This window comes from Mauremys reevesii, linkage group 14 (assembly GCF_016161935.1).
Source record: "Mauremys reevesii isolate NIE-2019 linkage group 14, ASM1616193v1, whole genome shotgun sequence".
Lineage (NCBI taxonomy): Eukaryota > Metazoa > Chordata > Testudines > Geoemydidae > Mauremys > Mauremys reevesii.
The window spans coordinates 29,931,778-29,955,115 of record NC_052636.1 but is presented as its reverse complement, the minus strand read 5'-3'; the positions used below and the strand labels follow the sequence as shown (position 1 = coordinate 29,955,115).

General features: G+C 51.8%; 1 pseudogene; it reads left to right on the top strand.

The window, feature by feature from the left end:
• LOC120381580 overlaps positions 1-23,338 on the top strand; it is a 71,460-nt pseudogene that overhangs the window by 20,972 nt on the left and 27,150 nt on the right.

Here is a 23,338-nt window from a genome sequence, read left to right as displayed (position 1 = left end):
GAGACCAGACAATTCTGGTGCTTGTAGTTTGCCAGTTGCTAATGTGTGGTTGGAAAAGGGTGCAGCAACTCTGTCTGATCAGGGTGATACCCCAGCCAGGGCACAAGGACAGCATGAAGGTGATTTAATTGTGTTACCTACTGACAATTTGGCGACTTGTAGCAAGAAGGAAAAGATTCCTAAACTTGTTCATGGCCAAGGGAAGGAGATTGCTTCTAACCTGTTATCAAGAAAGTCTATGAGTTTGCCTGAACGGGGATTGTGTAGGAATCTGCCTGTTGGGCCAGAGGTGATTCTGAATGTAAGTAAGACCCAGCAAGACTCTGTGGTTGCTCAGGAAAGTGTTCCTTTAGAGCAAGCCCTAGGTGAAGAGGGTGAGAGCAGAATTTCTGAGAGGGTGAATTGCTGCTTAGAAAGCTCATAGGGAAGGGAATCCTCATGGTAATCTGTGCAAGCAGTTTACTGCAACTGAAGGGTGTGAAAGTGATTTAATCAAGAAGGTTTTAGTTCCTAACAGCCAGAAATGTTCTGTTGTGAATGGATCCACTGACTTTCCTTTTGAGAGATCCAGTGTGGGCAGCTTTGAAAAGGTCTGAGATGGAGGAAAAGCTGTTAAAGTTGAGCAGCCCTATAACCACGTGGCTGTGTGTGGCCAGCGTGTTGGGAAGACAATGGTGTTGGAACAGGAACGTCTCCATGCTGAATCTGTGAGTGAGCAGTCTGTGCTTCAGGGTCTGAGGACAGATTCAGTTACTGGTGTTTCAGAGCAGAACAGTTTTATGACTGAATACTTAAGGATGCAGGGGAGAGCAGCTCTCACCCTCAGACCCTTTGGATTTGTGTCGTATCTCTGTAAGACAGAGTCCAGCCTTGGAATTGGTAGCAGCTAAGAAGTGAAAAGCTGGTGTTTGTGTTGATGCAAATTACCTGGCTGGCAGGGAGAAGAAAGACTTGTTAATAGCTGCTGGCACAGAGAGCCCACCCCATCAGCCAGTGACTTCTGTTAGGAAAAAGCAGATCCAATCCACTGTTGTTCAAACCAAGTTTTACCTTGAGTTTTTAAGGAGATTCAATCATGTTATTGAACATGACTTTGATAAACCATTTCTGTTATACACTGGTACGGCCTGTAGCCCAACACTAGCTGTAGTGAGACAGACCCAAGGATGGGGGGCTCTTGGGATGCAGTCGGTGATGTTTTGTCATCCCTTCCTGCATCAATTTTGCGTTGGGGTGTGACGTTATTGATATAATCTGGGACCATATAGAACATGGTTTGCAACCAAGGTCCTGTAGTGGCACCAAATCTTATATAAAGGGGTCATCTAAGGTGTCTAAGACCAGGTTATGGGTTGCTGGTTATGATTATGCTGTCTATATGTATGTATCATTTTGTAGTTGAAGTTATAAGTATTGGCTTTATACTGTCTGTATTTTGTATTTGTGCTCTGCTTCTGGGTGACATCCCAGACAAGTTGATGTTAGCTCTGCCTAGCCTGCTTGATGGGCCATTAAGGACCATCAGCTACACAATTGACCCATGGAGAGAAGGCAGACACGCCTTGTAACTCAGCAAAGTGCAGGGACTTGTCCATATGACTCCAGACTCCATTTTGCTGTAATTTTCCACAGCAAGGACAAAGAGGTTCTTACACCTGGAAAAGCCTATATAAGGCTGATGCCTCATCTCCATCTTATCTTCAATCCTGCTTCTTACCTCTGGAGGGACTTTGCTACAAGCTGAAGCTCTGCACAAAGGACTGATGACCCATCCCAGCTGGGGATGTACTCCAGAGACTTGATTTGAACCTGCAGTTTATGCCATCACTGCTACAAGCCTGAACTAAGAACTTTGCCATTACTGTATGTAATTGATTCCATCTAACCAATTCTAGCTCTCAACTCTACCTTTTTCCCTTTATGAATAAACCTTTAGATTTTAGATTCTAAAGGATTGGCAACGGCGTGATTTGTGGGTAAGATCTGATGTGTATATTGACCTGGGTCTGGGGCTTAATTCTTTGGGATTGAGATAACCTTTTTATTTTACTGGGGTGTTGGTTTTTATAACCATTCATCCCCAGGACGAGTGCACTGGTGGAGATACTGGAAGACTGGAGTGTCTAAGGAAATTGCTTGTGTGACTTGTGGTTAGCCAGTGGGGTGAAACCGAAGTTCTTCTTGTCTGGCTGGTTTGGTTTGCCTTAGAGGTGGAAAAACCCCAGGCTTGGGCTGTGACTGCCCTGTTTGAGCAATTGGTCCTGAATTGGTACTCTCAGTTGGGTCCCGCCAGAACCGCCTCGTCACACCCTGTTCTAACTAATATTCTTTACTACTGACTTCCCTTTTCTTCCTTATATTTTATTTGGAGAGTGTTTCCTACCAGGGAGCCATTAGTAGGGTCCAGAGCCAGCCCCATCTCCTATATCAAACTCTGGCTAGTAGGTATGTGATAAATGTGACGCCCCTGCCTGCGTCTGTCAGCTGGGAGACACAAAGATTCTCTCTTTCTACCCTCTGATGCTGCCTGGCTGCTCTAAGCTAGGTGAGGTGGGACTCTCTTAACATGTGCCTCCCGGAGCTTCCATTTCCCTGGTGCTGCTGTTCCGTGAATAGTGGGGTTGTGAGTGGGGCAGCAGGTACTGAGTGTTGGACTCTTGCTCTTTCAGGGGCCGTTGACCTTCGAGGAGGTGGCTGTGTATTTCACCAGAGAAGAATGGGCTCTGCTGGACCCCGCTCAGAGAGCCCTCTACAGGGATGTCATGCAGGAGAACTATGAGACAGTGACCTCGCTGGGTAAGCAGTCCTGTCCCCTGGGTTATTAGAAGCTGTGGGGTCTCTGAAGAACCTGAGTAGTAATAACTTTATACCTTTATTCGTCATACAAGTTTTGACAAGATTCCTTCCCCCCCCCCCGCCTTTTTTTGCCTTATCTCCCACCCACTAGTATCATTTTTGGACATGTGCCTTTTGGTGCTGTCACACATTTTAAAATTGCATTGAATGTAATTGGCTACATTAGTAACTATATTAATCACTGTAGCTTTCATGCCTTTTCCTCATTTTAAGAGGAAAATATGCTCCCTGTGGAATTCTAAATTGAGTAAATAGGTGTGTGACTCATGCATGGCTTGTGTGACATTCAGATTAGCTCTTTTATGAGATCATGTTATGTTGCAGTTCAGGATCCCATGGGTGAAGGGATAAGCGAGCCGTGGGAGGGACAGAGACGGGGGATAGTAGATATGCCAGGAAATGGGGCGGGTGTGTGCAGGGTTAGAGCTAAGAAGCAGCAGGGAGGTAGGAGGCTGTGAGAGACGAGGAGAAAATACAAGAAGTTCTCAAGGTGCCGGGAGGTGGTGCTGGCTGAGAGTAATGGGAAGAAGCGGAGGCGTGGTGGGGAAGGCCACCCAGGAAGTGGGCTGGGTGGGTCAGTGGGAGGGAGGAGAGGTTTGGGGATCTAGAGCTGTTGGGGATCCCAGACCTCTAACCCCAAATCCCTACCGAAGCCTTGTTGCTGTAGAGCCTCCATTCCAGTTTTATTTCTGTTCAGTTTCACTTTATTATACATTTTTTTCCCCAATTATTATTTTAACTCTTGACCTCCCTCTCCCTCTCATTATGCCCTCCCCATATAACCTCCCCGTCTCTGTGCACAGAGACCCTGGCCACCGATCCTGAGTCCTTGCTGCATCCTCCCGCCCAGAACAGGGCCCCTACCCAGGCATAAATGGGCACTTCGTTGATGATGTCACAGGGTGGTATAGTCTGTACAATTTTTACACCTATAAGATTACATATTCCGAAGCCCTTCACACCAGTCGGGCTTATCTCTATACGCTGATATAGTCTGTTCCCTTCCCAGCTCTGATGCCGCAGAGCCTGGCCTGTGTCCCTGTTCCCATTCTCCCCCTAACCAACATTCAACATTCATGGGGCCTCATCTGGAGCACTGTGTCCAGTTTTGGGCCCAACACTATAAGAAGGATGTGGAAAAATTGGAAAGCATCCAGCAGGGGGCAACAAAAATGGTTAGGGGGCTGGAGCACATGACTTCTGAGGAGAGGGTGAGGGAAGTGGGATTGTTTAGTCTGCAGAAGAGAAGAATGAGGGGGGATTTGATAGCAGCCTTCAACTACCTGAAGGGGAGTTCCAAAGAGGATGGATCTAGACTGTTCTCAGTGGTAGCAGATGACAGAACAAAGAGTAATGATTTCAAGTTGCAATGGGGGAGTTTTAGGTTGGATATTAGGAAACACTATTTCACTAGGAGAGTGGTGAAGCCCTGGGATGGGTTCCCTAGGGAGGTGGTGGAATCTCCTTCCTTAGAGGTTTTTAAGGTCAGGCTTGACAAAGCCTTGGCTGGGATGATTTAGTTGGGGATTGGTCCTGCTTTGAGCAGGGGTGGGACTAGATGACCTCCTGAGGTCCCTTCCAACCCTGACATTCTATAATTCCAATTTCCTTCCCCCCTCCTGTTTGACCCCATTTATAGAGTAATATTCTCAGCTATACCTGAACCAATCATTGTGCTGAAATTTAACTAACCAATTCTAACATATTGTGACATAATTTTCTAACCCAGGCGTCGGCCACCTTTCAGAAGTGGTGTGCTGAGTCTTCATTTATTCACTCTAATTTAAGATTTCATGTGCCAATAATACATTTTAACATTTTTAGACAGTCTCTTTCTATAAGTCTATAATACATAATTAAACTATTGTATGTAAAGTCAGTAAGGTTTTAAAATGTTTAAGAAGCTTCATTTACAATTAAATTTAAAATGCAGAGCCTTCTGGACCGGTGGCCAGGACCTGGGCAGTGTGAGTGCCACTGAACATCAACTTGTGTGCCGCCATAGGTTGCCTACTCCTGCTCTAACCAATTATAAACCAGTACCCTAATTAACTTACACCTGGCAACATTAATTATACAGGAGAGAGAAACAATTAGAGAACCAGACTGATTAACAATGTAAAAGTGGTTGCCATAAAGATAAAGCAATACAGAAATGAGGTTTCACAACCACAACCATTGATAAGTGATTTCTTGCCAGACAAAGAAACCTTAATTTGATAGCATTCTAACCATCTTAAGCTCCGGACAGGATTGTCTTCCTAACAGCCCAATAGCACCTTAGTTCAGTGTGACTGGTTTGGGATGTGAGGATGTGACCCTTCGCTTCCCAGCTTATGGCTGCCCCTGCTGCTTAGCCAAAGGCCTTAGCCTAAGAACAAGGCCTCAGACTATCCTAGTGAGAGAAGGCCCAGACACAGGCAGACTGTGATTTTGATTCTTTGTTTTCATACTCCTGTAACTAGCTAAGTGATAAAAATACCCCTAAGTTCTTAAAATATAGGCTTTGCAGGCAGGCCTGAATATCGCCATTCTAACAGAGGGTTCTACCCCTTCCCCCATGCTGTGTCTGTCTTGTCTATTTAGACTGTAAATTCTTCAGAGCATGGGCCATCTACTATTCTGCATTTGTACTGTGCCTAGCACAATGGAGACACACTGTTAGTTGGTCCTTAGGCACTCAGGTAATGCATATGATTAATAATAATAATTCTCCTGCCACTTGGAGCCAAGGAAGCTGGTCTTGGGATGTTACTGCTTAAAAATGATCTGAGCTTAAAACCATGGACTATTCTTTGTGACAAGTATCCCACAAATTCCACTGACCTTCCTGGTTTTCTTTGCCTGGCTTAGGGTTTCTAAATTCCAAACCTGATGTGGTCTCACAGCTGGAACGAGGAAGAGCCGTGGGTCCCGGACCTCCAGGGTTCTGAGAAAGAAGTGCTCCCGAGCTGCCTGCAGAGGTGAGGACTTGGTTAAAGCAAGTCAAAAACTGTCCGTGAATACAGGAAACATTTGGGATGCCCTACAAAGACCCTGTGAGCTCTCCAAGTTCAGGATTGTTCCCTGCAGATGTGGAATAATTAGGCAGATGTCACTTATGGCTTCCCACCTATCCTGACTAACAACTGTCAGCAGATCCCTACCTGATCCCACTTTCCCCTGCATGTTCTGGTGAGATGCAGACCAAAACAGATCCCTTCCTCTCTCCTCTGGGGAGAATCAGCTCCTGATAGGTTTGATCTCTCCTGCACATATTTTGGTTTGTTCATCCCTTTTAAAATTCCTGTCTCTGACATTTCCTTTCTCTCAGGCACAGGGAGTGACCTGTGCCTGGAGTCTCTCTGTCTCCCATCAGGTGATAGGATGGTGCGTGAGAATGAGGAGCAGAAACCCCAGCAGGAAGATGCTGAGCAAGGAGAACCATATGAGACATTATCAGGAAGACCCAAAGGGAATGTTTCCAGGAGTTGTGCACTCCGAGAAAAAGTAAAAGCCTCTGAGACTCAGCAGAGGCCAGAGGAGAACTTCAGTAGCCTCTCAGACCTTATTACACATGAGAGAATCAAGTTGGAAGAGACGCACTACACATGTCATGAGTGTGGGGAAAGCTTCAGTCAGCGCTCACACCTTATCACACACCAGAGAATCCACACAGGAGAGAAGCCCTACACATGCGCTGAGTGCGGGAAAAGATTCCGTCAGCGCTCACACCTTATCACACATCAGAGAATGCACACAGGAGAGAAGCCCTACACATGCTCTGAGTGTGGGAAAAGCTTCGCTCACCGCTCTGTCCTTATCACACATCAGAGAATCCACACAGGAGAGATGCCGTACACATGCGCTGAGTGCGGGAAAAGCTTCAATCACCGCTCAAACCTGATCAGACATCAGAGAATCCACCCAGGAGAGACACACTACACATGCCAGGAGTGCGGGGAAAGCTTCAGTCAGCGCTCACACTTTATGACACATCAGAGAAGCCACAAGGGAGAGACGCCCTACACCTGCTCTGAGTGCGGGAAAAGCTTCAGTCTGCGCTCACGCCTTATCAGACATGAGAGAATCCACACAGGAGGGACGCCCTACACCTGCGCTGAGTGCGGGAAAAGCTTCTGTGATCGCTCAAACCTTATCACACATCAGAGAATCCACACAGGAGAGAAGCCCTACACGTGCGCTGAGTGCGGGAAAAGCTTCAGTGTGCGCTCACACCTTATCACACATCAGAGAATCCACACAGGAGAGAAGCCCTACACATGCGCTGAGTGCGGGAAAAGCTTCAATCGGCGCTCAAACCTTATCACACATCAGAGAATCCACACAGGAGAGACGCCCTACACGTGCTCTGAGTGCGGGAAAAGCTTCGCGCACCGCTCCGCCCTTATCACACATCAGAGAATCCACACAGGAGAGACGCCCTACACATGCGCTGAGTGCGGGAAAAGCTTCAGTCTGCGCTCACGCCTTATCAGACATGAGAGAATCCACACAGGGGAGCTGCCCTACACATGCACTGAGTGCGGGAAAAGCTTCAATCATCGCTCAAACCTTATTAAACATCAGAGAATCCACACAGGGGAGCTGCCCTACACGTGCTCTGAGTGCGGGAAAACCTTCAATCATCGCTCAAACCTTATTAAACATCAGAGAATCCACACAGGGGAGCTGCCCTACACATGCGCTGAGTGTGGGAAAAGCTTCGATCAGCGCTCACACCTGATCAGACATCAGAGAATCCACACAGGAGAGAAGCCCTACACGTGCTCTGAGTGCGGGAAAAGCTTCAGTCACTGCTCTGCCCTTATCACACATCAGAGAATCCACACAGGAGAGAAGCCCTACACGTGCACTGAGTGCGGGAAAAGCTTCAGTCAGCACTCACACCTTATCACACATCAGAGAATCCACACATGAGAGTTTCCCCTACACGTGCTCTGAGTGCGGGTAAAGTTTCACTGAGCACTCAGACTTTGTCAGACATCGTAGAATCCACAGTGGAGAGAGACCCTATACTTGCTCTACATTTGGGAAAAGCTTCAATCAGATGTCATTCCCTATTAGATATCAGAAAATCGAAATGGGAGAGAACTGTAAGAAATGCCTTTATTAGGGCTTCCGAAAGATTTGTTTAAAAAAAAAATCACATTTGCTAATTCCAATATAGTGAACTTTGCACCATCTTCACTGTGGTCTCTCAGCTCTGCCAGATGAGTTGCCTGCTTCTGCCTTTTGCAGCTCACCCTTCTTTGGGGTCAGTCCTGTGATCTTTTCTATCAGCTTCTTTCCTTTTGACTTGTAGGAGCGTGTGTCCCTCCAGCCAGGAATTTCATCAGCTCCAGGTGCGGGAGAGAGGGTTGATGCCAACAAGCTACCGTGAGGCAAAAGTTACCTGTGCCTTACATCCACTAGGACTGTACATGGAATTGGGTGCTCAAGTTAGTGATTTTGGTGTAAAAGACAATTATAGTTGTAGAGCAGAAGCAGCCCAGGAGTGAACCTAACAGACAATGATCAAGTGATCTCTCTCCTGCCATCCATCTCCACTCTCTGACAAACAGAGGCTAGGGACACCATTCCTTACCCATCCTGGCTAATAGCCATTAATGGACTTAACCACCATGCATTTATCTGTTTCCTAGAGACTGGCTCCATGGGGGTCCCTCACAAACTGGAGATTGTTACTGTGGGTTTGTCTTTAGTATAGCTTATGTGCAAAAATTGGTCCTGCTAGTGAAGGCAGGGGGCTGAACTTGATGACCTTTCAAGGTCCCTTCCAGTTCTAGGAGATTGGTATATCTCCAATTATTACCTTTATTATTACCTAACTGAGCCTCCTGGAGGTTTGAAACCTGTTCAGTCTGATCCATCTGGTGACAGTTGAATTCTAGGCATGGAAAACACGAGCTTAAAGAGGCAGAATTTTATTGCGTACCTGAGATTTTGTCCCTTAGAATCATTGGGGACGTTAGGGTTGGTCCTTTTTGTTTCACCTCTTCCTCCATCCATCCCTCCCTCTTTTCTCTTTATCTCTTGCTTCCTTTGTTCTTTCTCCTGTTCCTCCCAACATCAGGTTTCTTTCTCCTGCTGATAACAGCTCACGTTAACTGATCACTCGTTATAGTGTGTATGGCAACACCCATTTTTTTCATGTTCTCTGTGTGTATATATATCTTCCTACTGTATTTTTAACTGCATGCGTCCGATTAAGTGGGTTTTAGACCACAAAAGCTTATGCTCAAATAAATGTTTTAGTCTCTAAGGTGCTACAAGTACTCCTTGTTCTTTTGCAGATAAATTAGTGGAGGTTAAGTCCATTAATGGCTATTACCCAGGATGGGTAAGGAATGGTGTCCCTAGCCTCTGTTGGTCAGAGGGTGGAGATGGATGGCAGGAGAGAGATCACTTGATCATTACCTGTTAGGTTCAGTCCCTCTGGAGCACCTGGCATTGGCCACTGTTGGCAGTAGGATATGGGGTTGGATGGACCTTTGGTCTGACCCTGTATGGCCATTCTTATGTTCTTATGAAGGGAGGGGCAGAGCCGTGACAGAGTTTCTGTAGTGTAGTGGTTATCACATTTGCTTAATACGCAATAAGTCCTTGGTTTGAAACCAGGCAGAAAGATGATGGCTTCCTTTTCTCAGCTCCGAGTGGCCTGTCCCTGCTGTTGTAGTAGCAGCAGTGATTTCTATGCTCAAAAGGTCTGTTATACTTCCCCCTCGCTTTTGTCTCCTCTCCCCCTCTGAATGCCTGTGAAGTGGCTTTCCCCTCCCCTCCCGCTCCCTCCTGGAATGCTCCTGGGATGAATGGGCTGGTTGAAGAGCAGAAGATCTCCCAGGTAGACAAGGTGTCTGGGACTCTCATTAGGCAGCACTCACACACCCAGAGCAGGGACACTGCATTGACACTGGCTGAGGTGGAGTGTGACCCACCAGATGCAGCCAAGTCATCTCCAGTCGCAGGCCATGAGGAGCAGGACCTTAAAAGGGGAAGGGGCCCTGTGCTCAGGAGTCACTCACAAGCTTGTACCTCCAGTGAATGCCCTTCGCCCCGACCGCCTGGCCAGTGGTTCGCTGCGTTACATTCCATCGCGCCTCGGGAAGACTTACCTTCATCGCACCGTCCATCGCGGCGCTGGGGGACACTTACCTTAAAGGATCCTGACATCTCGAGTGCTGAGCCAGTCCTGGGAGCGTGAGTATGACACCCTCCCCCATCCCTTCTTTTGAGCTTAGCTGTCAGTATAATCATGGGTGCCAGGAACATTCACAGTCAGGGGCTCTGCTCCACCAATATTTGGAGCTAGGTTTCTCCCCTACTTGGAGTGCCCCCCCAGGGCTGGAGCTTCCCCACCTCCCGCCTGTTTAGAACCGCTTGTTCCTGGAGGGACAACTAGTTCCAAAAGGGCTTTTAAATTTAACAAAAGCTCTAGCAGCTCCCTGCTCTTCCCCCGGCCCCAGCTCACCTCACTCCGCCTCCTCTTCTCAACGCTCCTCCGGCTTCTCCTCCCCCTCCCCAGCTTCTCGCGAATCAGCTGTTCGCGCGGGAAGCCTGGGAGGGCTGAGAAGAAAGCAGAGGCTTCTTGCAGGTGAGTTTGAGCTGGGGCGCGGCTGGAGGGCGGGGGCGCCAGCGGGAGAGGGCTCCAGGAGTCGCGCCGCCCAGCGGGAGGTCGCAGCCGGACCCTGGGAGGGCCGGCTCGGCTCCTGACCCCTGGGTCCAGCTGCGACCTCGCCGGGCAGGGCGGTGCGGCGGGCTCCTGCCCCAGCCCCGCTGCGAGCTCGGCTGGGCGGTGCGGGTCCTGCCCGGCCCGGGTTCCTGCCCGGCAGCGCAGCTCGGGCCAGGCTTCAGCCCCGGGGTCCGGCCCGACGTTGGCCGGGTGGCTCCGGTACCAGCCCTCACCCAGCTGGCCCTCCTCCAGGTAGCACGGTAAGGGAGCAGGCAGGGGATGTTGGATACAGGGCAGGGAGTTGGTGGGTGGATTAGTGTCGGGGCAGTCAGAGGGCAGGAACAGGGGATTGAACGGGGCAAGGGTACCAGGGGCAGCCAGAAAGGAGCAGGGGTTGGATGGGGTGGGGGCAGTCAGGGCAAGGGTTCCAGGGACAGTCAGGGGACAGAGAGAAGGGGTGGTTGGATGGGGTAGGGGTCCCGGGTGCCATCAGGAAAGAGAAGGGGTTGGATGGGGTGGCAAGGGGCAGACAGGGGACAGGTAAGGGGGTGGATAGGGCACAGGTCCCGGAGGATGGGCTGTCAAGGAACATGGGGTTGGATGGGGCAGGACCCCTGGGGCACGACCCCTCCTAGGGTGAAAAGGAGGGAACCAGTTGTTAGTATTTTGGCAGCTCATCCCTGGACTACAGTATAACAGCAGTGCAAGCTGCTGGTGCTGTAGCACCTCAGGAGGGGGAGGGGAGTGGAGGAGGCCGTGCCATGCTTGGCAGCCCTCCCCTCCCCTGCCCCTACCTGGAGGAGACGCATCCCAGGATACATCCCATCTACTGTTCACCCACCTCCACTAGGTCTGGAACCCTGCCAAAGAAGGAAAGAGGATTGGTTTGGGATGATTTGTTCTTGACAAATCCATGCTCCCTTGTCCTAAGAACCAAATTCTCCTGTAGGTGCTTGTTTAAGAATGTATTGCAGTATCTCTCCAGCTGTGGAAGTGAGGCTAGCTAGTCTGCAAGTCCCAAGGGTCTCTTTGTTCCCCTTTCAAAGATAGGTCCTGTCTTGTTCATGGATGGGAAGAAGTTCTTTTTCAGGGATCTCAGACGAGAACTGGGGCACAACACCTGGTTTGTTAAGGCCACAAAAATGGAGGCAGGAACCTCTTCTCTCCTGCTGGCAAAGAACCCCAGGTACCTAAAAGACAGAGACTCACATCCCTGAATGGGCTTTAGAAAAAGCAGTGGTTAAAAAGTTTGGCCCCGACCATTTCTTATTTCCGCAGACTAGACATTTTAGCAAACTTTAGAATTCCTTGGGGCTAAACACCGTGAAACTCCCCTTTCTCCTTCACAGAGGGCTTTAACGCCCCTTATCTCACTCAGGCTCACGACTGCCCAGAGCTCGAGAACTGTCCCTGTTCCCACTGGACAGATGGGGAGGAGCCTGAGGTCCAGAGAAGGGAAATGACCTACCCAAGGGCCTACACCGCAAGGCAGTGGCAGAGCCAGAAAGAGAAGCCACCAGTTCCGACTCCTGACAGACAAAAAAACTCCAGAGGCAGGGATAGATCCCAGGAATCGAGATGGTGGGGAAATTTCATTCAAACCGTTTCTGTCAGAAAATCCCATTCAGACTAAACCAGTTTGTTTCTCGAAATCATAACAAGTGGGATGAAAGTTCTTTGCAAAAAGATTTTGTTGCAAAACAAAAGCATCTCCTGTTTGTCACAGTGTGTTAGATTGTCTCGTCACACACAAAGAGGAGACACTTAGATCTCAAAAATTAGATAAGATGCTTCAGTCTGAGCTAAGTTGTTGCTGCTCTTAACAATTAAAAAATAAAAAAATACAAATAAAATAGACTGTTTCAGCTATTCTATTATGTCATAATCTGCTCTGAGTAAACGTGATAGGACACCTCATATTATGCACTACTCCTAGTGACACTCTCCAATGGATCCCCATCCTCCACCCTCCGTGAGGTAGGTAGAAGAGGATCATTATTATCCCTACTTGAAAGAGGGAGAAGCTAAGGCTGAGAAAGGAGAATTGACTTGTCTGAGGTCACACGGCCAGTCAGTGGCAGAGTTGGGAACAGGATCCAAGAGCCCTGATTTTCAAACTAACCATCGGATCTTGAATTTCAGACATTGAATGACCTGAATAAAGTGCTCTGATGAGCTCCAGAGCAACAACAGTGCACAGGAATTATCCAGCAAGTATTTGAGGAGAACTGCAATGTTAGAAGACTAACACATTTATTTTAGCATGAGCTTTCGTGAGCTGCAGCTCACTTCTTCGGATGCATCTCACGAAAGCTCATGCTAAAATAAATTTGTTAGTCTTTAAGGTGCCACAAGTACTCCTGTTCTTTTTGCGGATACAGACTAACACGGCTGCTACTCTGAAACCTGCAATGTTAGAGAGAATCATGAACTGCTCAGAGACCATTAATGTAGAGAAGCAGCAAAATTCGTCAAACATAGAACTGGTTCTGACTTATTTCCTTGGTCTTGAAAGAGAACAACAAGGACCTGAGTCTCCTCCTGTCAATAACCCCCTGCTCAGCCAATCAGGGTAGAGACTGAGGACGGGAGGCTGAGGGTTCTCACCAGAGAGCCCAAAGGATGGCCCAGGTCACTGGTGGGGATCAAATAAAATTCAGAATAAAATTCGGCCTCCTTAAGCTCGTGTTTTCCATGCCTAGAATTCACCTGTCACCAGATGGATCAGACTGAACAGGTTTCAAACCTCCAGGAGGCTTTTACCTTCCAAACAGGGACGGCTGTTTTCTAGTAAAAACACTAAAAGGGAAGGAGAAAACTCAAAAGAGGTTCCTTGTGGCGCTCACGTCTGTGAACCCGAATACTCCCTCAGTCCTCAGAGAGAGACCTGGAAAAGGAGACTTGCTGAAGCAAAGCCACAGGGGTCTCTGAGGTTTCCCTGGCCCCTCGCACCTCTCCTGCCTGGCTGATGTCAGCATCTCTCTGTGAGGTCACCACCTCCCCACCACCTTTGACCAATAGTCTCAGGTCCTGCCAAAGGCCTTTGTGATGTCACTGCCACACCCCTCCCTTTCTGGGCTAATGTCCTGCCCCTGGCCAGGCACTTTGGAGGTTTGAGCTACTCCCTGGGGATCACCCCACTCACGGAGCGTTCGTTCTAGACAGAACTGACACCAACTTGTCTGGCTGGGGTGTTCCCTGGAGGCAGAGCACAAGTTTGAAATACGGGCAGCATAGAGCCTATAATCATAACGTCAACTACAAAAATGATACACATCTAGAGGTAGCATCATTATAATCAGCCAATCAGAACCTCTCCATAGACCCCTTACACGACAACCTTTCTACAATATTGGCTGCAAATATAGAACCGTGGTCGCAGCAGTGATCTATACAGTTACAGATTATGTCAATAACATTACAAGAGGTGACACGGCATCAGTGAGACTGATACTGGAATACTGCCTCCAGTTTTGGTGTCCTCATGTGAAAAAGATGTTATGAAATTGGAGCTGGGGCAGCAAAGAGCCACCAAATGTTCTGAGGGCCGGAGAAAAATGCCTTCTAGTGAGCTATTGAAAGAGCTCAACCTGTTTAGCTTATCAAAAGAAGATTGAAAGGTGACTTCACTGAAGTGTTGAAGTGCCTTAATGGAGAGAAAAGATTGGGTATTAAAGGGCTCTTTAATTGAGCAGAAAAGGGCCTAACAAGACCCAATGGCTGGAAGATGAAAAGAGACAAATTCATATTACAACTAAGGCACAAATATTCAACAACAAGGATGATTCACCACAGGAACAAGCTACCAAGGAAAGTGGTGGATTCGCCATCTCCTGATGTCATTTCATGAAGACTAGATGCCTTTCTGGAATGTGTTTGCCCCAAAAGTAGCTCTTGTGTCCTACAGGAGGCCTGTGATACGCAGGGGGTCAGATTAGATGCTCTAATGGTCTCTTCTGGCCATGAAGTCGACTAATTTCTGAAAAACTGAATGTAGCATTGGGAGCAGCGTCTGATGTTTTCCTGTCTAGCCGGCTTGCTGCCTAGACCGAACACTCCTTGAGTGGGGTGATCCCCAGGGAGTAGCTCAAACCTCCAAAGTGCCTGGCCAGGGGCAGGACATTGTACAGCAAGGGAGGGTGTGGCAGTGACATCACAAAGGCCTTTTGCAGGACCTCAGCCTATTGGTCAAAGGTGGTGGGAGGTGGTGACTTCACAGAGAGATGCTGACATCAGCCAGGCAGGACAGGGGCGAGGGGCCATGGAAACCTCAGAGACCCCTGTGGTTTTGCTTCAGCAAGTCTCCTTCTCCAGGTCTCTCTTTGAGGACTGAGAGTATTTGGGTTCCCGGACGTGAGCGCCAGGAGGAACCTCTTTCGAGTTTTCTCCTTCCCTTGTAGTGATTTTACTGGAAAACAGCCGTCCCGGTTTAGAAGGTAAGAGCCTCCTGGAGGTTTGAAACCTGTTCAGTCTGATCCAGCTGGTGACAGTTGAATTCTAGGCATGGAAAACACGAGCTTAAGGAGGCAGAATTTTATTCTGCACCTGGGATTTTGTCCCTTAGACTCACTGGGGACATTAGGGTTTGTTCTTTTTGTTTCCCCTTTTCCTCCCTCCCTCCCTCCTTCCTTTCTCTTCATCTCTTCCTTCTTTTGTCCTTTCTCCTGTTCACCTCCCAACACCAGGAGGGTGTGTGTGTGTGTGTGGCAGGGGAGTGCTCTGCAGCTCCCACTGTGGGAGGTCCACCCAAAACTGTGGGGCTGAAATAGAGCTCGGGCAGTGATCCCCACCAGTGAGCTGGGCCATCCTTTGGGCTCTCTGGTGAGAACCCTCCGCCTCCCGTCCTCAGTCTCTCCCCTGATTGGCTGAGCAGGGGGTTATTGACAGGGAGGAGACTCAGATCCTTGTTGTTCTCTTTCAAGACCAAGTAAATAAGTCAGAACCAGTTCTCTGTTTGATGAATTTTGCTGCTTCTCTGCATTAATTGTCTCTAAGCAGCTCACGATTCTCTCTAACATTGCAGTTTTCCTCAAATACTTGCCGAATATTTACTGTCACTGCTGTTAGTCTGGAGCTCATCAGAGCACTTTATTCAGGTCATTCAATGTCTGAAATTCAAGATCCGATGGTTAGTTTGAAAATCAGGGCTCTTGGGTCCTATTCCCAACTCTGCCACTGGATGGGTGTGTGACCTACGACAAGTCAATTCTCCTTTCTCAGCCTTAGCTTCTCCCTCTTTCGAGTAGGGATAATAATGATCCACTTCTACCTACCTCACAGTGGGTGGAGGCAGGGCTGGCTATAGATTTTTTTGCCACCCAAAGGAAAAAAAAATTTAGCTGCTCCCACCCACACCCTCCTGCTGCCCAACACCTGGGCTCCCCCGCCATTTGAACCCTCTACTACCCCAGTCCTGGGCTCTCCCCCCCCCACACACACACCCCTGTCACCCTAACTCTGGGCTCTGCCCCCCTGTCCTGCACCCTCCTGCCGGGGGCTCTCCCACCCACACCCCACGTTGCCCCAGCTCTGTGCTCCCCCCTCCCCGCCAGTGCTCCCCCACCCACACACCCTCTTCTGCCCCAGCCCTGGGCTCCCCCGCCCCCCCCTGTACCCTATGGGGGGCGCAATTTTATATTTTTGCGTTGGGTGCAAAAATAGCTAGTTACGGCTCTGGGACCCCATATTGCGCTAGGTGCTGTACAATCCCTGGCCAACACTGGGACACCCCGGGGGTTCCCCACAATTTTCCTGAGCCTCTACTGCCCAACTTCTTCTGTGTCCATCTGGATCACCCCCGCCGCAAAAACCCACCTTTCCAAACAGTCCTCCTTTCCCTGCCCCTAATTCCGCTTTCACACCTGGGCCCATCTCCTCTGTTTGTTCTCCCGGGTGATCAGAGACGGAGGCAACTTCAGCCACTGGAGCCAGCCCCAGCGAGTGCTGCAGCCCGCCCGGGGTGTTTGCAGACACAGGAAGGAGCAGCTGGTAGCAGGGGTTCTGGGAAGGAGACAGGAGAACAAATCGCAGAGACCTAACATGGGGCAGCTCTTGGGGGCAGGGCTCTGACACAGCCCGGGGGAGGGGCAGCTCCAGGGGGAGGGGCTCTGGCACAGCCCGGGGCAGGCAGCTCATGGGGCGGGAGCTTCTGGGGCAGGGCTCTAGCACAGGCCGGGGCGGGACAGCTCCTGGGGTGGGGCTCTGGCACAGCCCAGGGGCGGGGCAGCTCTTGGGGCAGGGCTCTGGCACAGGCCGGGGTGGGGCAGCTCCAGGGGTGGGGCTCTGGCACAGCCGGGGCAGGCAGCTCATGGGGCGGGGAGCTCCTGGGGCAGGGCTCTAGCACAGGCCAGGGCGAGGCAGCTCCTGGGGTGGGGCTTTGGCACAGCCCGGGGTGGGGCAGCTTCTGGGGCGGGGCTCTGGCACAGCCGGGGTGGGGCAGCTCTTGGGGTGGGGCTCTGGCACAGGCCGGGGCGGGGCAGCTCCAGGGGCGGGGCTCTGGCACAACCCGGGGTGGGGAGCTCCAGGGGCGGGGCTCTGGCACAGCCGGGGCGGGGAGCTCCTGCGGGCGGGGCTCTGGCACAGGCCGGGGGCGGAGCAGCTCCTGGGGGCGGGGCTCTGGCACAGCCCGGGGGTGGGGCAGCTCCTGGGGGCGGGGCTCTGGCACAGCCCGGGGGCGGGGCAGCTCCTGGGGGCGGGGCTCTGGCACATTGTGACGCAGGAGGCCGGGCTCAGCAGCTGCTTCCTGGTGGCCACATGCTGCCAGCAGCGCTGGAGCCGCCGGGCCGGGCGGAGCCACTGTTCTCAGCTGCCGCAGGAGCTGCCCCGGCCCGCTGGGCTCCAGGTGGGGACAGAGCCTGGGGCCCGGGGATCCCTGGGTGCGGCTGGCGGGGCGGGAGGGAAGGGAGACAGTCTGCTCAGAGAGAGGAGGCTCCCCCAGAGTCCTGACTGGCTTTGTATGGAGTTGTTCCAAAGCATCACAGCATCCCCTTCCATACCATGCACTTCCCAGAAGTCCGCACAGGCACTGACACTCCGTCCTCTGGCCTTTGTCTCTTTTCCAGGCATTAGGAGGCCACCCGATCTCTCTGTTCTCCAACACCTTCAGTTGGCACCTTGCAGGAGAGTGGCCCAGGCCATCAGTTACCAGGAGACAGGGTTGCAGCCATTCTCTGTGCAGACAGCTCACACTGTCCCTCTAGGGCTCTACAACAATCACACCCCCTTATCCCACCATCTAGATCTTTGAGAAATGCAGAGAGGAAACTGAGGCACCCACACAGTATTCAGAGAAAACATTAAGAACATTCCCACTTTGTAACACCTGTATACGACCAGTTATATACTTTAAAGGGGTGTAAAATAATCAAGTATCGTGCTAAACAAAATGATACTCCAAACTGACCACCAAATTTAAGTTGCATGTTTTCCCCTCAGGTGAGGTTCTGGGGTGGGGCTGGGGATGTGGGGTTCCCAATGCAGGAGCGTGCTCGGTGCTGGGGGTGCAGGCTTTGGGGTGGGGCAGGGCTGAGGATGAGGAACTTGGGGTGCAGACAGGCTGCCCCAGGGCTAGGGCCAGAGAGGACTCCCATCACCACCACTGGCAGCAGCCAGCTCCAGGGGAGGACCCGCTCCTCTCCTCCCCTGCCCCCCACAGCTCACTCACTCTGCACCACCGTCACTGCACATGCTCCGAGGGCCCCTCTCAGGTCCAGAAAGCTCACTCCCCTCCCCTATGATGGGTACTGGGTGTGTGGGGGGGTGGTTGCCATCACAGGTGCCTTTCATATTGCTGCCCCTCACCATAACTTCACTGTGGATGGGGGATGGGGCTGCCCTTTGCCCAGCATGGGGCAGAAGTGGGGTCTGCAGGGTGGTGGCTGGCTATGGGGCTGGGGAGCAGGGTGTCATAAAATTCACCCAAGCCCCAGCTGCTCAGGTCTAGGAAGCCTCCCTCTCCCATCCCTCCTGTGGCGGGTGGGTTGATGGGTGCTGGGGGAGGGGGCATTGCCTTCACATGTGGCTTCCTGCCTCCCCTGTGCAGCCTGCTGCGCTTCACTGGGGGTAGGAGTGGGGGCTTCCTCATCCCCAGCGTGGGGCAGGAGTGGGGGCTGGGGGGGAATCATAGGGTCAAACACTCACAGAAGCCCCAGCAGCTTCTTAGGACAAGGGAGCATGGATTTGTCAAGAACAAATCATCCCAAACCCAGCCTCTTTCCTTCTTTGGCAGGGTTACAGGCCTAGTGGAGGTGGGTAAACAGTAGATGGGATCTATCTCGGGGTTACTAAGGCTTTTGACACAGTCCCGCAGGACATTCTCACAAGCAAACGAGGGAAATGCGGTCTAGATGCAATCAGTGTCATGTGGGTGCAGAGCTGGTTGAAAGCCCAGACTCCAAGGGCCCTTCTCCATGTTTGGCTGCCCAACGGAGAGGGTGCACCTTGTGAGTGCGGCAGGGATCAGTCTGGGGTCCGGTACTATTCAATAGTTTCATGAATGATTTGGAAAATGGAGTGGAGAGCCTGCTTCTAAAATGTGCGAATGACACCAAGCACTTTGGAGCTCAGGATTGGAATCCAAAACACCCTTAACAAATTGGAGACTTGGTCTTCTTGAGCCAAACCCCATGGCTGGGCCCCTCTCTCTAGACTGGGCTGAAGTGAAACCCCAGAGCCAGACACTCCTCCTCCTGGGCAGTGCGCTCCGACCTTGAATGGTCAGATGCTGCTTAGCTCTGTCAGAGCAGCTTTGGCTGGGGGATTCTCCCAGCACGTTCCAATAGCGGGAAGGTACGAAATCCCCATTTGCCTGCTGGGGACGGAGCCCTAGAGGGGGGAGCAACTTGCCCAGAGTCCCACCGGAAAGGAAAACAACCAGCAGTGGAACCAGTAGGAAACCCAGCAATGGAACTCAGGAGTCCTGGGGGTGTGCTAGGGTGACCAGATGTCCCAATTTTGGGGTCTTTTTCTTATCTAGGATCCTATTACCCCCCACTCCCTGTCCCGATTTTTCACACTTGCTGTCTGGTCACCCTCGGGTGTGCACATGTGGGGTCCCAGCTGCTCCCTGCCCCCCTCATTGAAGCAGGTGTGCAGGGTTACTGCCCTGGGAACTGCAGGGCAGGGTCTGGCTGGAGGCAGGGCAAGGGGTGCGGGGCTGGCTGGAAACGGGGGTGTGTGGGGCAGGCTGGCTGGTTTCAGGCAGGGCAAGGGGTGCGGGGCTGGCTGGAGACAGGGGTGTGTGGGGCAGGCTGGCTGGCTTCAGGCAGGGACACGGGGGGGTGCATAAGGGGTTGGTAGGGCTGGAGACAGAGGAGTGCGGGACTGGCTGGCTTCAGGCAGGGGGGTGCGGCAGGAGTTGGCTGGAGACAGGGCAGGGGGTGTGGCAGGGGCTGGCTGTGGGCAGGGGGTGAGGGGCTGGCTGCAGGCAGAGCAGGGAGGATGCGGCTGGTGCGGGCAGGGCAGAGGGTGCAGGGCTGGCTGCAGAGAGGGGCTGGCTGCGGGCAGGGCAGGGGGTGCAGGGCTGGCTGCAGACAGGGGTTGGCTGCGGGCAGGACAGAGGTGCGGGGTTGGCTGCAGACGGGCTGGCTGCGGGCAGGGCAGGGGGTGCAGGGCTGGCTGCAGAGAGGGGCTGGCTGCAGGCAGGGCAGGGGATGCAGGGCTGGCTGGAGGCAGGGGCTGCCTGCAGGGAGGGCAGGGGGTGGAGGCCTCACTGAAAATGTACTGAGAGGTATTTTACGGTGAAGATAACACCATGGTTACCAGTTGACTGGCACATCCTGGGTTAAAGAAAGGAAGGGATCTGGAGTTAATAGTCTGAAGTATTTGTGTTACCAACCCTGTCACTGTCTGACCCCCCTTCAGTGTGGAGCAGGTGTGTGCGTTGCTGTGTGGAACGCACAGACTCCTGCAGTGCAGGGGCAGCTGTTTCCATGGCAGAGAGCCTGGCACTTAGGAGACTTTCTACACTTGCTGTTTTGAAGCAATTCAGTAAAATAACGGTGGAGCTACAATGTCCAATCCAAAATTTCAGCCCTGGTGCAAAAACGCTATTTTAGGATCTAAACAGGAGGCTTCCAGCGCTAGGACACCTGACCAGAGAGCTCAGTGGGGGCGTAACAGCTGCTGACTCTGAGGGTCCTGGGCTAAATCCACTTGCAGGTGGAGGCGTTTCGATTTATTTGATCGATAATGAGGAAGGCGAAGATTTAATCGCAGGTATTTTTAGTAAATGTCATGGACAGATCACGGGCAAAACCCAAAAGCTCATTGCCCATGACCCGGCCATGACTTATACCATAAATACCCCTCATTGAGTCTTGGGGAGGGAGGCCCAAGGGGTCCGTGGCACCAGCTGTGGGCGCAGGGAGTCCAGGGGGGCCCGTGGCACCATGTACTGGGGGAGAAGCCCCGGGGACCCACTGCCACTCCAGAGGCTGCCACATGAGGGGAGCCCCAGAGGCCAGCCCTGCTCTGGCCACCTCGGGACAGGTGCCAGGAGCCACTGAGCTGTGGCTGCTCCTGCCACCCTTGGTACCACTGCTCAAGCTGCCCCAGGCCAGCTGCTGGGGCAGCCACGGAGTCAGCCGCAGTGGCCACTGCAGAAGCCACAGAATCTATGACTTGTGCAACCTCCGTGACACAGAGGGATCCCTAATAAAGAGACACACCCCTCCCTGCTGTGACTGCAGTTCCTGGAAGGAAAGAGAAGAACAGAAAGTGAAGAGAGAAGGAGAGAGAGATTCCTGTCACCTCTCTCCCTGCTCCCTCCCCTTGTATTCTGTAACCCCATCTCACTGGGTTCCCTGTGCTGGTGCCATGGGGTGACACTAGAGTTCTGGGGCTGTGGGGGGATGGGAAGGGGGCTCTTCACTTCTCAGCATTTCACACAAATTTGTCTTTGGGCTGAAGTTTCTCCTGTGGGGCCTCTCAGTCAGAGCTGTACCCCACCCCCTTCAGTGGGGGTGTGTGTAAATTGCAGAGCAGGCAGAGAAGTCGCCCATAAAGGGTCATATTGTTCTGGTGACTGGTTCTGACGGGGTCACCCGTCCTCTGACACAGGCTCACGTGCAGAACATGGGAGCTCTGGCTCGTCCTAAATGCTGTAGACTGTGAGTTCCTGGAAAGGGCAGGGGAGAGGGAGCAAGAGGAGAAAGGCAGAGACATTGGAGATGAGGAATTGGGGGGAGAAGAAGGAGAGAACAGAGAGACAATAAATGATTGAAGCAGAACAGGTGTCCCAACTCCATCTTGCTCATCACAGGTGTTCAGAGAGACAGGTAGTTGCAGGTTTTCCAGTGTCAAGTCTGAACTTTGATTCTAACACTGTGCGTTGAAATATCAAGGGATCTCCACATACCTGATCTCTTCCTCTCCCCTTTTTGTATTAATTTTTATTTTGACGTGTTTGGCTTAACCGTGATCGTCTCTTTCCCGACCTGTATTGCAACTTGGGGTTTATGTTTATTTTGCCTCCCTTTTGTTCATGTCATTATAATTGTAACAGCAAAGGAACCTGCAGGAGCAAAAACTGACTCAAAACTTCATTTCCCCGTCATGCCGGAACATCCTACAAACAGCTCACGCAGCTGGAATCATAACACGCAAGGCCAGGGGATGGGAGATGCAGGTTTCCAAGTGTCCTGTCTTTCTCAGATGACACATTCCAGCCCCTTGTGTGCCTCCATCCTGTATGACCTGCTGGACTTCGACACATTTATTGTTTCATTCTATAGATAATGTGATTGTAACACAATGTGACTGAAATTGTACCACTTCCAGCTGAGGAAACAACAGAAGAGAAAAGCCATTATTGCATTGGCTGGGAATCAAACCCAGATGAAGTGCTTAGAAAGCACCCATGCACACCACTATACCAATGCATCTGGCAGGAGTAGCTTTCCTGCAAGCTGTGAGTGCTGGCAGAGGGAGTGACATATGACCACAGAGTTAGTGAGCAGGGTGGATGGGCTGGAAGCTGCCTGACAGCTGGTAGCAGAGTTACCATCCCAGAGTGACTGAAAGGGGGCAAAGGTGAAAACAGATCTCACTGGGAGCTGGCCCCACACCTGCCCCGCCCCTAGGAGAGGGGAACTGAAGCTCAACTTCAATCACAGAAAAATCTTCCCTGAGAAGGAAGGGGACAGCTTGTTTTAAAGACCAGGTTTGTGTTTGTTCCTGCTACATACGGAGGGGCTGGGTAGTGCTGATTCCAGCCCCCAGACTCTGGGAGGATAAGGAACAAATTCAGGCTGCCAGTGACCTGCAGGAGGGAGATGATCTTTTGACAGTGACGGACGCCTCATCCTAAAGGCCTTTGTCTGCCCCCTTCCAGTGACTGTTTGGCACAGGAATGCAGCCCCCACTCCTGGGTCTCTCCTGGGGAAATAATGTTTCTGTGCAAAACACCAAAGCTTTTAACAGAAAGGAAGAAAAGGAAATGGCCACATGATGGGACTAGGACATAAGGAATGAAACACACATGGGCGGCGAGTTATATACCCACGTGGTGCCCGGGCACCAGCAATATTCAGAGCCCTGGGGCCCAGCTCCACCAAAGTTTTGGGCCGGGTCTCCCCTCTGGCCCCACCTGCCGCCCCCCGTGCTTCCCCCGAGTGTCCCCCGGGCCCCCTTGCTGGCCCCATGCATGTCCCTGGGCCCCGGAGGGAGCAGAGCGTCCCTGCCTCTTCCATGCAGCTCCATGCTGCCTCCCTGCAGCAACTGCTGCCACAGGGTCCTAGTGCCCCCCCTTCCCAACTCACTGCCAGGGCAGACTGACTCTGAGCCTGCCCTTCCACCTCAGACCCTTCCCTT